We start from the raw sequence: 11,792 nt of genomic DNA on the forward strand, positions 1-11,792 counted from the left end.
TATAAATTAGATCCATCGCTCTCTCTGAATTCCAAACTCAGAACTTAGTAATTTATTTAGCACCCTGGAAGGAAATGCAGACATAAGTAACCCTAGCTGTTTAAGTTAAAAAGCCCCCCCCCCAAATTGGATTTCTTCATGATTTGACTCAAAAGTCTTATCTTTCCATGTTCATAATCAAAGATAAAGTGTGGCTATTAATTTTTGTGACTCCTAATTTTCCTCCTGGAGCTATTAATTAATTCTCTTCTCTTTGTTATTTTAGAGGGGTTTAAGAACCAATGGTAGTAATTCTCTGCATATTTGATCAAACTTAATTATAGAACCATCTGATCCTGGACTTTTATTCATAGAGAGATTCTTCATTAATGTTCCAGTTTTCTTGCTTCTGATGGCCTGATTAGGCTTTCTACTTTTTCATTCTGTTTTTTAGGCCTATAGCCTTCAATGGGTTTATGTTATATATATGTTTAATATACAGGCCCTTGATTCTGGGTTATGCATACACTGTACCTATAAGCTCTGAGATATAACTTCTTTATTTTTAAATCCTTAAAAACTAACAACTACCACAAGAAGTTAATTTTTTATCTTAATCAACTAGATTTTGAAACTTGACCTTGGACTTTTCACTCTTAAAGGTGGGGTTTAAAAGGCTGAAGAGAAATTGATCTAAGAAATATAGACATAATTCTAATGAGCAGACAAAGTGAAGTATTAGAGTAGATGGTTTCAGATAATCACTATTACAATCATGCACATAATCAAGGTTGCTCAGAAGAGGTGATGTCAGGAAGTTAGCTTCAAAGATATTTTTTTCATAAGCCCTATAATTTTGTATAGCCTAAGAATATTAACACAGAATGTCTAGTTATTTATTTTCATTTTTGTGAATAACTAATTGAATTCCAGTGTGAAATTTAGTATAATAAAAACATCAACTATCAATTTTATAATTTATTTTTTACAATTACAAATATTACCAGTATAGAAAAATGAATTGATCTTTGGTCTTTCTGTAAATTTAGAAATGTGTTAAATAGGGCCCGAAGAGATAGCACAGTGGTGTTTCCCTTGCAAGCAGCCGATCCAGAACCTAAGGTGGTTGGTTCGAATCCCGGTGTCCCATATGGTCTCCCGTGCCTGCCAGGAGTTATTTCTGAGCAGACAGCCAGGAGTAACCCCTGAGCACCGCTGGGTGTGACCCAAAAACCAAAAACCAAAAAAAAAAAAAAAAAAAAAAAAAAGAAATGTGTTAAATATTAGTTCTAGACAAAATATATAACTGATCATGTACATTTTTTCAAAAAAATATATCTAAATTGTGTTTATTTTGCTTTCCTTTTTTAAATTAAAGTAATACTGATGTATACTGATGGGTTAGTAAAGAGACTAATTCCCCAGTGTATTATTAATATGGGGCTACACTAGGTAAAATCAGCCAATGTGACTATCTGGAGGTTGGCATAATGTCACATAATTTGGAAATGAATAGCCTGGATGGCCACCATAATGCTAATGTCACCTGGTATTAGAGAAGGAATTCAGAAGCTCACTTAAGTAAACTGATTAACTCACTTATGCAACTGAGTGACATCCTCAGCCCTTTTGGTATGATGCTAGGTCCTAAATTCAAGGTTATTAAATTTCACTTCCAAAGAAACATACAGCCAAAGAAGGGGGTAGTGTTTTAATGGACATATGGTAACACCTATGTCTGACTAGCCAGTCTATCGACCATTCTTTTTCCTGGTGATCTCACATAGCCCTAATATTAAAATAAAAGGTGAAGAGAAGTCAGTAGCAGTAGCACCTGCAGCAGTAACCATGCAGAAGAGACTGAGACCCCAAGAACAGCTTGCCCCTGCATGACACCAATCTTTAAATCCCCCAAACCTTGAGCAACCAACGGAGCATTGAACTCCAAGAGATGAAGCAACAGCCAGTCACCTGTTCAGAAAACCAAGCTCCTAGAAGGATTGCTAAGAAAGAAAAACAACAACAAGGGCTAGAGCAATAGCATAGCAGTAGGGCATTTGCCTTGCATGCAGCTTACCTAGGATGGATCTGGGTTTTATCCCAGAGTCCCAAGTAATCACCCGAGACAGGAGCAATTTCTGAGCACATAGCAAGTAATTCCTGTGTCACTGGGTGTTGCCCCCAAACCAAAAATAAAACAACAAACCTCCCAAAATATGAACAACAATAACAATAAAAAAAGCCCCCAAATGGTGGGTGAGGCCTTAAGCACTACTGAAAATATCTTTACATAAAGTTTCTAAAGATAGGAGTCTGGCACAATGACTCAGTCCCAGGGAAAGCTGTGAACTGTGTAACAGGGAAGGAAACACTTGCATGGTCTTTTTAGCCTGTTGCAGATATTAGCACAAATATTGATAGCAGAGGAAGGGCTAAATGAGGCTGGAGGATCTGTGATTTGTCCATTCAGGCAGCAGTAGTGATGCTCAGAGACAGCAGGCTACAGACAGCCAACACTGACAGTGAAGTCAGGGAATTCCTCAGTTGAGTAGAGTTGGTCTGGCCCTGTTTACCATTTCTGAGTAACCTAGGTAGCCTTCAGGACAATTTTATCTCGAACTAAAGTTCATGCCCCCAGATAAAAGCTTGGCCTTGATATAGCAAGACCAGAGTCCAGCATCTGCAATGTGCTAGGTAGTTTTTTGAATCACAAAGACCATTGTGAACTCAGATTAGAGCACCAAGAAAAGGGTGTGGCCTCTGCACATTTCTTTTAGGCAAGAAGTCCACAGCAAAACATAAAAATACCACCACATGTCAAAGGTCGTGATGGGAAGAAAACACAAAACATCACACTGCTTTACTTAGTAAATGCAGATTTTCGTTCTGAGGATCTAATTAACTAACAGCAGCATCTATAAAGTCACTCTGATAAGGACTTTAAAGAAGAAATGTGGATGTCATTCAAAGAACTCAAAGTAATCATGGAATAAATATAATGAAAAGCCAAGAAGAATAAAGATGATAGAGAGTAGAAATGAGAACACATCAAACAGAAATAACAGATCTGAAAAACATGGTTGCTGAAATGAAAACTCAATAGAAGCAGTCACAAACATAATAATTGCTGCTGACGACTGAATCAGTAAGCTGGAAGATGATTTGCATCACACCACCATCCAACAGAATAATTTGGAAAATAGTTTAAAAATAAACAAAAAGAAAATGGAGGGAAAATCATTAAAATAAGCAAACACACACAATAAACATTTGAAATAAATTTAAAATGAACAATATAAGGATGATTGACAACCCAGAATGGCAAGAAGAATACTCTTATGAAACAAAAAGCAGCACTCAAAGACATCATTGCTGAGATGTTCCCAGGACTTAAGATTGAATGCATATATTTCCTGGATGCATAAAGAGTCCCAAATAAAAGAATCCCAAGTTTATCCTAATCACAATGAAAACCATATATAGGGATATAATATTAAAAGCAACAAGAGTCTAACCAGTTGTGCCAACACTACTTGTTGAAGAGGCTTTCCTTGCTCCATTTAGGAATTCTTGCTCCTTTATCAAAAATTAAGTGATTGTATGTCTGTGGAGCATTCTCTGAGTACTCAAGCCTATTCCACTGATCTGAGGGTCTGTCTTTATTCCAATACCATGCTGTTTTGATAACTATTGCTTTGTAATACAAAGTTTAAAATTTGGGAAAATAATGCCTCAGATCCCCAGCTAACACCATGTACAAAGGTAAAATCCAAGTAGATTAAAGACATTGATATAAGACCTGAAACCATAAAGTATATAGAACAACATGTAGGTAAAACACTCCATGACATTGAGTCTACATCTTTAAGGAGGAAACAGCATTCTCCAAACAAGTGGAAGCAGAGATAAACAGATGAGACTATATTAATCTGAGAAGCTCCTGCACGTCAAAGGAAATAGTGCTTCTATTTAAAATGAGTAAATGTGACTGAAATGAGAGGTAGAAAAGTTTAAAATCATAAACTCCTAACAGAGGAATCCCCTCCCACACCTTGTGATCTATTGTGACTTCATTGGCCAGTGATTTCACTGATGCCTATATAAACTGGACCTGTGTGTTCCAGTCTCATTTGCCTTAGACAAACGACCAGGATAGCTGGAAAATTACAGTGAGCCATCCACTGAGTGGGAAAAACTATTCACCCAAGTAAACAAGGCGCGGACAGAACTTTACAAGAAAAAAACATCTAATCCCATCTAAAATGGGGAGAAGAAATGAACAAACACTTTGTCAAAGAAGAAATACAAATGGCCAAAAGGCATATGAAAAAATGTTCCACACCACTAACCATCAGGTAGAAGCAAATCAAAACAACTATGAGGTACCATCTCACACCACAGAGATTAGCACACATCACAAAGAATGCCAATAAGCAGTGCTGGCAAGGATATGGAGAGAAAGGAACTCTTATTTACTGCTGTGGGAATGCCATCTAGTTCAATCTTTATGGAAAGCAATATGGAGATTCCTCCAAAAGCTGGAAATCGAGCTCCCATACTATGCAGCTATAACACTTCTAGGGATATACCCTAGGCCAGTGGTCGGCAACCTGTAGCTCGTGAGCCACGTGACTCTTTACACTTTTAATTTGGCTCTTCTGTGTGCCAGGTGGCTGCTCCAGAAGTCAGGACTCTGCTCCTAGTTCTGTCAGTGTGTGCCCTGTGTGCTGCTCCTGCGACTGGCTCCAAGAGTGTAAGTATCAACCCTAAACAAAGGTGTTCTCCCAACATCATTCTTTCTTAAACCTCTTCCTTTATTGTAAAAGTCCACTGAATATGTACTTTTGGCTCTCTCTCTCTCTCCTCTCTCTCTCCTCTCTCTCCTCTCTCTCCTCTCTCTCTCTCTCTCTCTCTCTCTCTCTCTCTCTCTCTCTCTCTCTCTCTCTCTCTCTCTCTCTCTCTCGACCTGAAGCCTCCTGGTATTGGGAATTGGTTTTAATAAAGAAAGAGGTGTTCTAGATTTTTGGGCTCGAGTACAAGGTAAAAGGCCATGGACTCCATGATCATCCTTTCCTGGTTAGCTTGGTTTATTATTTCTTTCCTGCTACCCTGCTTCTTCAGACCAGGTTAGGTGGGGTTTATAAATACAGTGCCTGGAGTGATCTTAAAACACATATTTTATTTTGCACAAGAATGGGCATCTTCCATGAAGGGATTCTCAACCCAGAGTTTTCTTTTCCATGGATTCTCATGTTCAGTGTATTCATGATTAAAGTTGTGAGCTAATGCCCTTAAATGCTGTTTTTCATATTGATTATGACTTTCTGCATAATATAAGGGCCAAACAAATTTTTTTTGCAAGAGTGGAAACATTTAAATATCTCATTCTCCAACACAGCTATCCCAGAATCAGATTCTTTTTTGGACACATCTAGCTTATGTCTCACTGTAAAAACTACTTGTGAAACTCCCCTGCAGAGAAATATTAAATTGATAGAGAAAATGAACAATGTCTGCCAAATACACAAGCTTAGGTACCCTTTCCTTGTCCAACTGGGGCTGTACAAAGTCAGAGTTCTGCTCTCACAGGAACTGCACTACTTCTTCCCTCTTGCCAACAAGGTGAGAGAGCACACTTCCCCTGAACAGCCACTTCACTTCTTCATGGGGAAGATGCTAGTAGTGGGCAGCCATATTGTCACTCAGGGTGGTGAATACCTGGATTTGGTCACAATTGTGAATTTTACAAATTATCTTTACTGTGTCATCTGTCACAAAGTTTAGTTCAGCAGGGAGTTTTTGTTTGTTTGTTTTTGAATCCAGTCTATCATACAATAAGTGGATACAATGTATGGGTGTGCAACTTCTGTTTCTTGTGACTACAAAAAAAACACTGAGCCATGCACAGTGCATCATCTGTACATACATCAACACATCAGATTATTATTCTGAGTGAAATGAGTCAGGAGAGGTGTAGACACAGAATAATCATTTGTGGCATATAATACTAATAAATGGCAATATGGTAATAATATCTAGAGAAAATAGGGATGAGGGACAGGAGGACTAGTCCATGATAGGAAGCTTGCCATAAAAAAGTGGTGAGTTCAGTTAGAATAGAGAAAGGTACATTATGATATTGATAGTTGGAACATATCACTCTGGACAAGAACTGGATGCTGAAAATGGATAAGTGACATGCATGGTACCCTTTAATTAACAATATTGTAAACCACGGTGTCATAAAGGAAATTTTGTAAGCCTCAGTGTCATAAAGGATAAGAGAGATAGAGAGAAAAAAGCAAAATGCCTGCCCCTGACATAGGCAGATGAGGGTGAAGGGGAAGGAAACAAGGGACATAGTGTTGGGGAAAGTGCACTGGTGAAGTGTGGTGTACATTCTATAATTGAAAGTCAAGTGTGAATAATTTTGTAACAAATATGCTTAAATAAAAAATTATTTTTAAAATGTTTCAGACACTATCATATTTTTTTATGATATATCATATGCCTTTTAACAAAGTGCTGTTTTTGTTTTTGTGTGTATTTTAGTTTGGTTTCTTCCAGCACACACTAAAGTCTCAATAGATTTTTTCTTTTCAGAGAAATCATACTTTTCTCTGGAACATTGTCCTTGCTTTTAAAGATTGTTTAAGGGTTTTTCTCTTTTACCTGTTTCATCTCCATATTGTAGAGTTTCAAATTTTCAGCACATTTTGGTTATCAAGAGGAAATGTTTTGAAACATTTTGTTTCTTTATTATCAGAAATCAAAGCATTTTTCCTCAAGAAGGGTGTTCACTATCCAGAATTAAAAATCAGTAGATTCAAAAACTGTATTTCATGTTGGATGTTACTTCACATCTAAATCAGCTTAATCATAAACTACAGGGGAAAGGAAACACAATTTTTTTCGATGTTAGAAAAAGTTATTTTGTTTGAAAACAAACTATCTGTTTTTGCTCAAGATCTTGACAGAGAAACTTTGATTCACCTTCCAAGCCTGTGAAACATCGCCAAGAAAATAATTCTGATATTGACATTGCCTATTTTAAAACAGCACTTTTAAATATGAGGGAAGCTTTTGTCAAGAGGTTTCAGAATTTCAGAAACAGCAAAGTGACTTTGGCCTTTGTTAAAGAAACCTCTGGATGCCACTGTAACGGAATTAAAATTTTCTCCCTTTAATATCGACATTGGCAACTTTGAAATGCAATTTCTGGATTTAAAAAACAGAGAACTGTGGAGCTCAATATTGGAATGTCTTTGTGCTAATTTAGAAAGATTAGAGAAACACAAATGTGAACTTAGCTCACAGCACAAGTGGTCTGCTTTGAAACACCTGGAGAAGGAAGATATGTTAATTTTTAACACCTGAAATAGTATTCAACTAAAATAGTAATCAACTAAAAAATCTAGCATTTGCTATTCTTTCCTTGTTCAGGTCTACATATTTATGCAAACAATCATTTTCAAGCATGAATTTTATCAAGAGTAAATTGAGAAATCGTCTCATCGATGAGAACCTGGAATCGTGCCTAAAATTAAAAACAACATACAAACCTGACTTACTCAAGCTATTCAAGGAAATGCCAGGCTAATGTTCACATTAGTGTTTGTGACTTTGTCAGTCATTGCCAGGATGTAATTTTCTGTACATTGTAAGGCAAATGTTATGGAATTTAACGTTATCAATAAGTAATATTGTTCTAAACTTTCTGTTTTATAAGTTGTGTTATTTGTATCCTCCCAACCTATGTGGATACTTGCATGCAGAATATTATCAATAAAAACTTATTGAAACTGAAAACATTGTACCATCCTATGTATTTTCAGTTTTAAAAATGTAGCTTTTGAGGCTGGAGAGATAGCATGGAGGTAAGGTGTTTGCCTCTCATGCAGAAGGTTGATGGTTCAAATCCCGGCATCCCATATGGTTCCCTGAACCTGCCAAGAGTTATTTCTGAGCATAGAGGCAGGAGTAAGTCCTGAGCACTGCCAAAACAAACAAGCACCCCCCCAAAAAAAAAAACCAAAAAAATGTGGCTCTCAAAATGAATTTTAATCGTGGTTTTGGTGAGATTTAGCTCAGTTGAAAAAAAGGTTGCTGACCACTGCCCTAGGCACATAAAAATACAATACAAAAATTCCTTCCTCATCCCTATATTTATTGCAGCACTATTTACAATAGCCAGACCCTGGAAACAACCAAGATGTCCTTCAACAGATGAATGGCTAAAGAATGTGTGGAATATTATGCAGTCGTCGGGAGAGATGAAGTCATGAAATTTTCCTATACATGGATGTACATGGAATCTATTATGCTGAGTTCAATAAGTCAGAGGGAGAGAGAAAAATGCAGAATAGTCTCACTCATCTATAGATTTTTAAGTAAAATAAAAAACATTTTTGCAGTAGTGCTCAGAGACAAAAGGAAGGAGGCTGGAAGGACCGGTTTACTACATGAATCTCACTACAGAGAGTGATGAGTGTTGTTAGAGTAATAACTACATTGAGAACTATCATAACAATGTGAATTAACAAGGGAAGTAGAAGCCGTCTTGAGTACAAGCAGAGGTGGTTAGCGAGGAGGAAAATCTGAGACATTGGTGATGGGAATGTTGCACTGGTGAAGGGGGTTTTCTTTCCATGACTAAAACTCAACTACAATCATATTTGTAATCAAGCTGTTTAAATAAATATATATAAAATAAAAAAAGCATCAAGAAAAAGTAAATTACATACAGAGCATTCTTTTTTTTTTTTTTTTTTTTTTTGGTTTTTGGGCCACTACTGGTGTTGCTCAGAATTCCCTTCTGGCTTGGAGACCATATGGGATCCCCATAGGGGGATCGAACCGCTGTCTGACCTAGGTCAGACACATGCAAGGCAAATGCCCTACCACTGCACCACCACTCTGGCCCCCATACAAAGTATTCTTACGATTTACAGATTTGTCACAAGCAACCATTCAAGCTCTGAGACAGTTCTGGGATAAAGTCAAAAAATATATTGAAATAAATACCTTCCCAGGAACACTTCATACAGGAAGGATACAATGCTTCAGAGATCAACAACAGCTCAGGAACTTTACAAACTCAAAACATACATTGAAAAATGAAAATAACATATCTCAACAAGAAGTGAATACAGAACAAAGAGCAGGCTGATAAACAGGACCAGATTACCCCCGCAGCTACATACACAATAACCTGTAAAAAAAAAAAAAAAAGCAAGAGATAGAATCAATTATTTCACGAAGACTAAACTAAAGATTTCTACTGATGAAGGATGTTTACAAATGTATCGTAAACAGCTTGGTAACATTGGTGTTTAAATAAAATAATACAATTCTTTTATATTTTATTTAAATACCTTGATTACATACATGATTGTGTTTGGGTTTCAGTCATGTAAAGAACACCACCCATCACCAGTGCAACATTCCCATCACCAATGTCCCAAGTCTCCCTTCTCCCCACCCGACCCCCGCCTGTACTCTAGACAGGCTCTCCATTTTCCTCATACATTCTCGTTATTAGGACAGTTCAAAATGTAGTTATTTCCCTAACTAAACTCATCGCTCTTTGTGGTGAGCTTCCTGAGGTGAGCTGGAACTTCCAGCTCTTTTTTCTTTTGTGTCTGAAAATTATTATTACAAGGGTGTCTTTCATTTTTCTTAAAACCCATAGATGAGTGAGACCATTCTGCGTTTTTCTCTCTCTCTCTGACTTATTTCACTCAGCATAATAGATTCCGTGTACATCCATGTATAGGAAAATTTCATGACTTCATCTCTCCTGACAGCTGCATAATATTCCATTGTGTATATATACCACAGTTTCTTTAGCCATTCGTCTGTTGAAGGGCATCTTGGTTGTTTCCAGAGTCTTGCTATGGTAAATAGTGCTGCAATGAATATAGGTGTAAGGAAAATAATACAATTTTAATGACTAAACAGAAAACTAAAAAACAAAAGAACAGAATTAATCATTTCCAACAGACTTAACTAAAGACTTCTATTTAAAATAAGTAAATGTGTCTAATGAGAGGTAGAAAAGTTTAGAATCATAAATTTATATGCCCTCCATAATCAAAGAATCCCCTTTCCCACCCTGTGACCTATTGTGACTTCAGTGGCCAGTGATGTCACTGATGCCTATATAAACCAGACCTGTGTGTTCCAGTCTCATTTGCCTTAGGCAAGCGACTGGTATAGCAGGAAAATTAGAATATGAATTTCGAGTATTTCTCCCATATTAGAAATATTTCGAATATTATTCCCTTGACCCTCTCACCAATACGATAGCTGGAGCCTCTATTTTGACTTCAGATGCGCCCTTCTTTGCTGTACTGCCTTGATCATTTACATTGGAGTTAATAGCTTAAGAAAAATCTATGTCAAGTACCAGGTAAGGAGGCATATTGATTTTCTGGGGGTTTCATGGCAGGACAGTGTTTCAGACAGAGACAATTCAGAGATACACTGAGATTGGGGAATCTGAAGCCAGGATAGAAACAATAATCCTCTAGCAAACAGTGAGCAAAGAGTAGAGGTCAGGGGAGTCTATTACCTAAAGTTTAGAGACCATTTTGAGCTCTGAACTTGTGAGTGTAGCCACCGTCCTTCAAAGAACTCTTGGCAGATGGGAAGTCAGCTTTTCGGGTGTCCCACTGACCATTGCTTGGGCAGTCCTGAAGGGCATTGGCCACTGCCCTCAGGTTTGTGTGGGGCGAGTGGTTCAGGGTACTTGTGTCTTTGGATGTGGTCCTATTCCCTGAGTGCTTAGATGACGGATCCTCTTGAGCCTCCCGGGTCCCATCTGAGACCCTAAAATTAAAGGGCAGGTCTTTACCCAGAAGAAGGCGCTAGTATGAGTTTTTGTGCAGGTTGGACAGATTCGGGGGCTCAAGCAAAAACAGGCTGGGGTCAACTTGGACCCCTAACCAGCAGCTCTGCAGCCACGCCTGATGATCACCCCTCCTCCCTGCAGCAGCCAGGTTCCCTGCTTCAGAGGAGGAGGAAAGGTGCCCTAGGTGATATACATCAGCCAGTTGACTCTTTTTTCCCTCCTCCTACTCTAACATTAAAGGAGCTGAAGAGGTATTGTCAGCCATGGACAAAGCCTGGGAGCCTTGTGGACCATACAGTGGCCTATAAATGCCCCAAAGGCCCAGGGCAGTGGCGGGTACTGGGGGTACTGTGAGATCATGAGACCGTTCAGAAATTGGGACGTCATGGAATGGAGGCTCAGGGAGAGCTGGGGGAATCCAGAGCCCCTCGTGCCCTGCCAGGCCCCAGGGTCCTTTCCTCTCCATCTTGCTAACATCCTTGTGCTTTGTGTCCTCTGCAGAGAGAACACAGCAGAAGAGCAATACTGTGAACTACTCAACTTATTCTCAATGCTCCTGTCGACACTTGTGCAAGGGCACCCTAACGGGGGCCCTCACCACCGGGCTGCCACCCTCCACTCTTGGGCCCTGCCTTCCAGTCTTCCGAGGCCAACTGCCAGGGGAAGGACCCCTAGTCGGTTCTGCTCCTAACCCTTCACCACATTCCCCAATTCTACCAACCCTCACACTCCCTATTCAAAACGATGACATCTGCTTTGAGACCCCACGGGATACTTCGGGCTTGCCCTCAAGATCAGGGCCCTGCTAGTCACTAGAGGCCCCCAGAGACCATTTCCAGGAGGAATACCTAAATACCTAATTCAAAGTCAATGACAACAGAAACAAGAGAACCAAAGTATAACAAGCTGAACACAAAATGGACCTGTTACAGTAGTAGTCCAGGGGCTCAGGGTGGAGATA

The sequence above is a fragment of the Suncus etruscus genome, chromosome 2, assembly GCF_024139225.1.
Source record: "Suncus etruscus isolate mSunEtr1 chromosome 2, mSunEtr1.pri.cur, whole genome shotgun sequence".
In the NCBI taxonomy this organism is placed as follows: Eukaryota; Metazoa; Chordata; class Mammalia; order Eulipotyphla; family Soricidae; genus Suncus; species Suncus etruscus.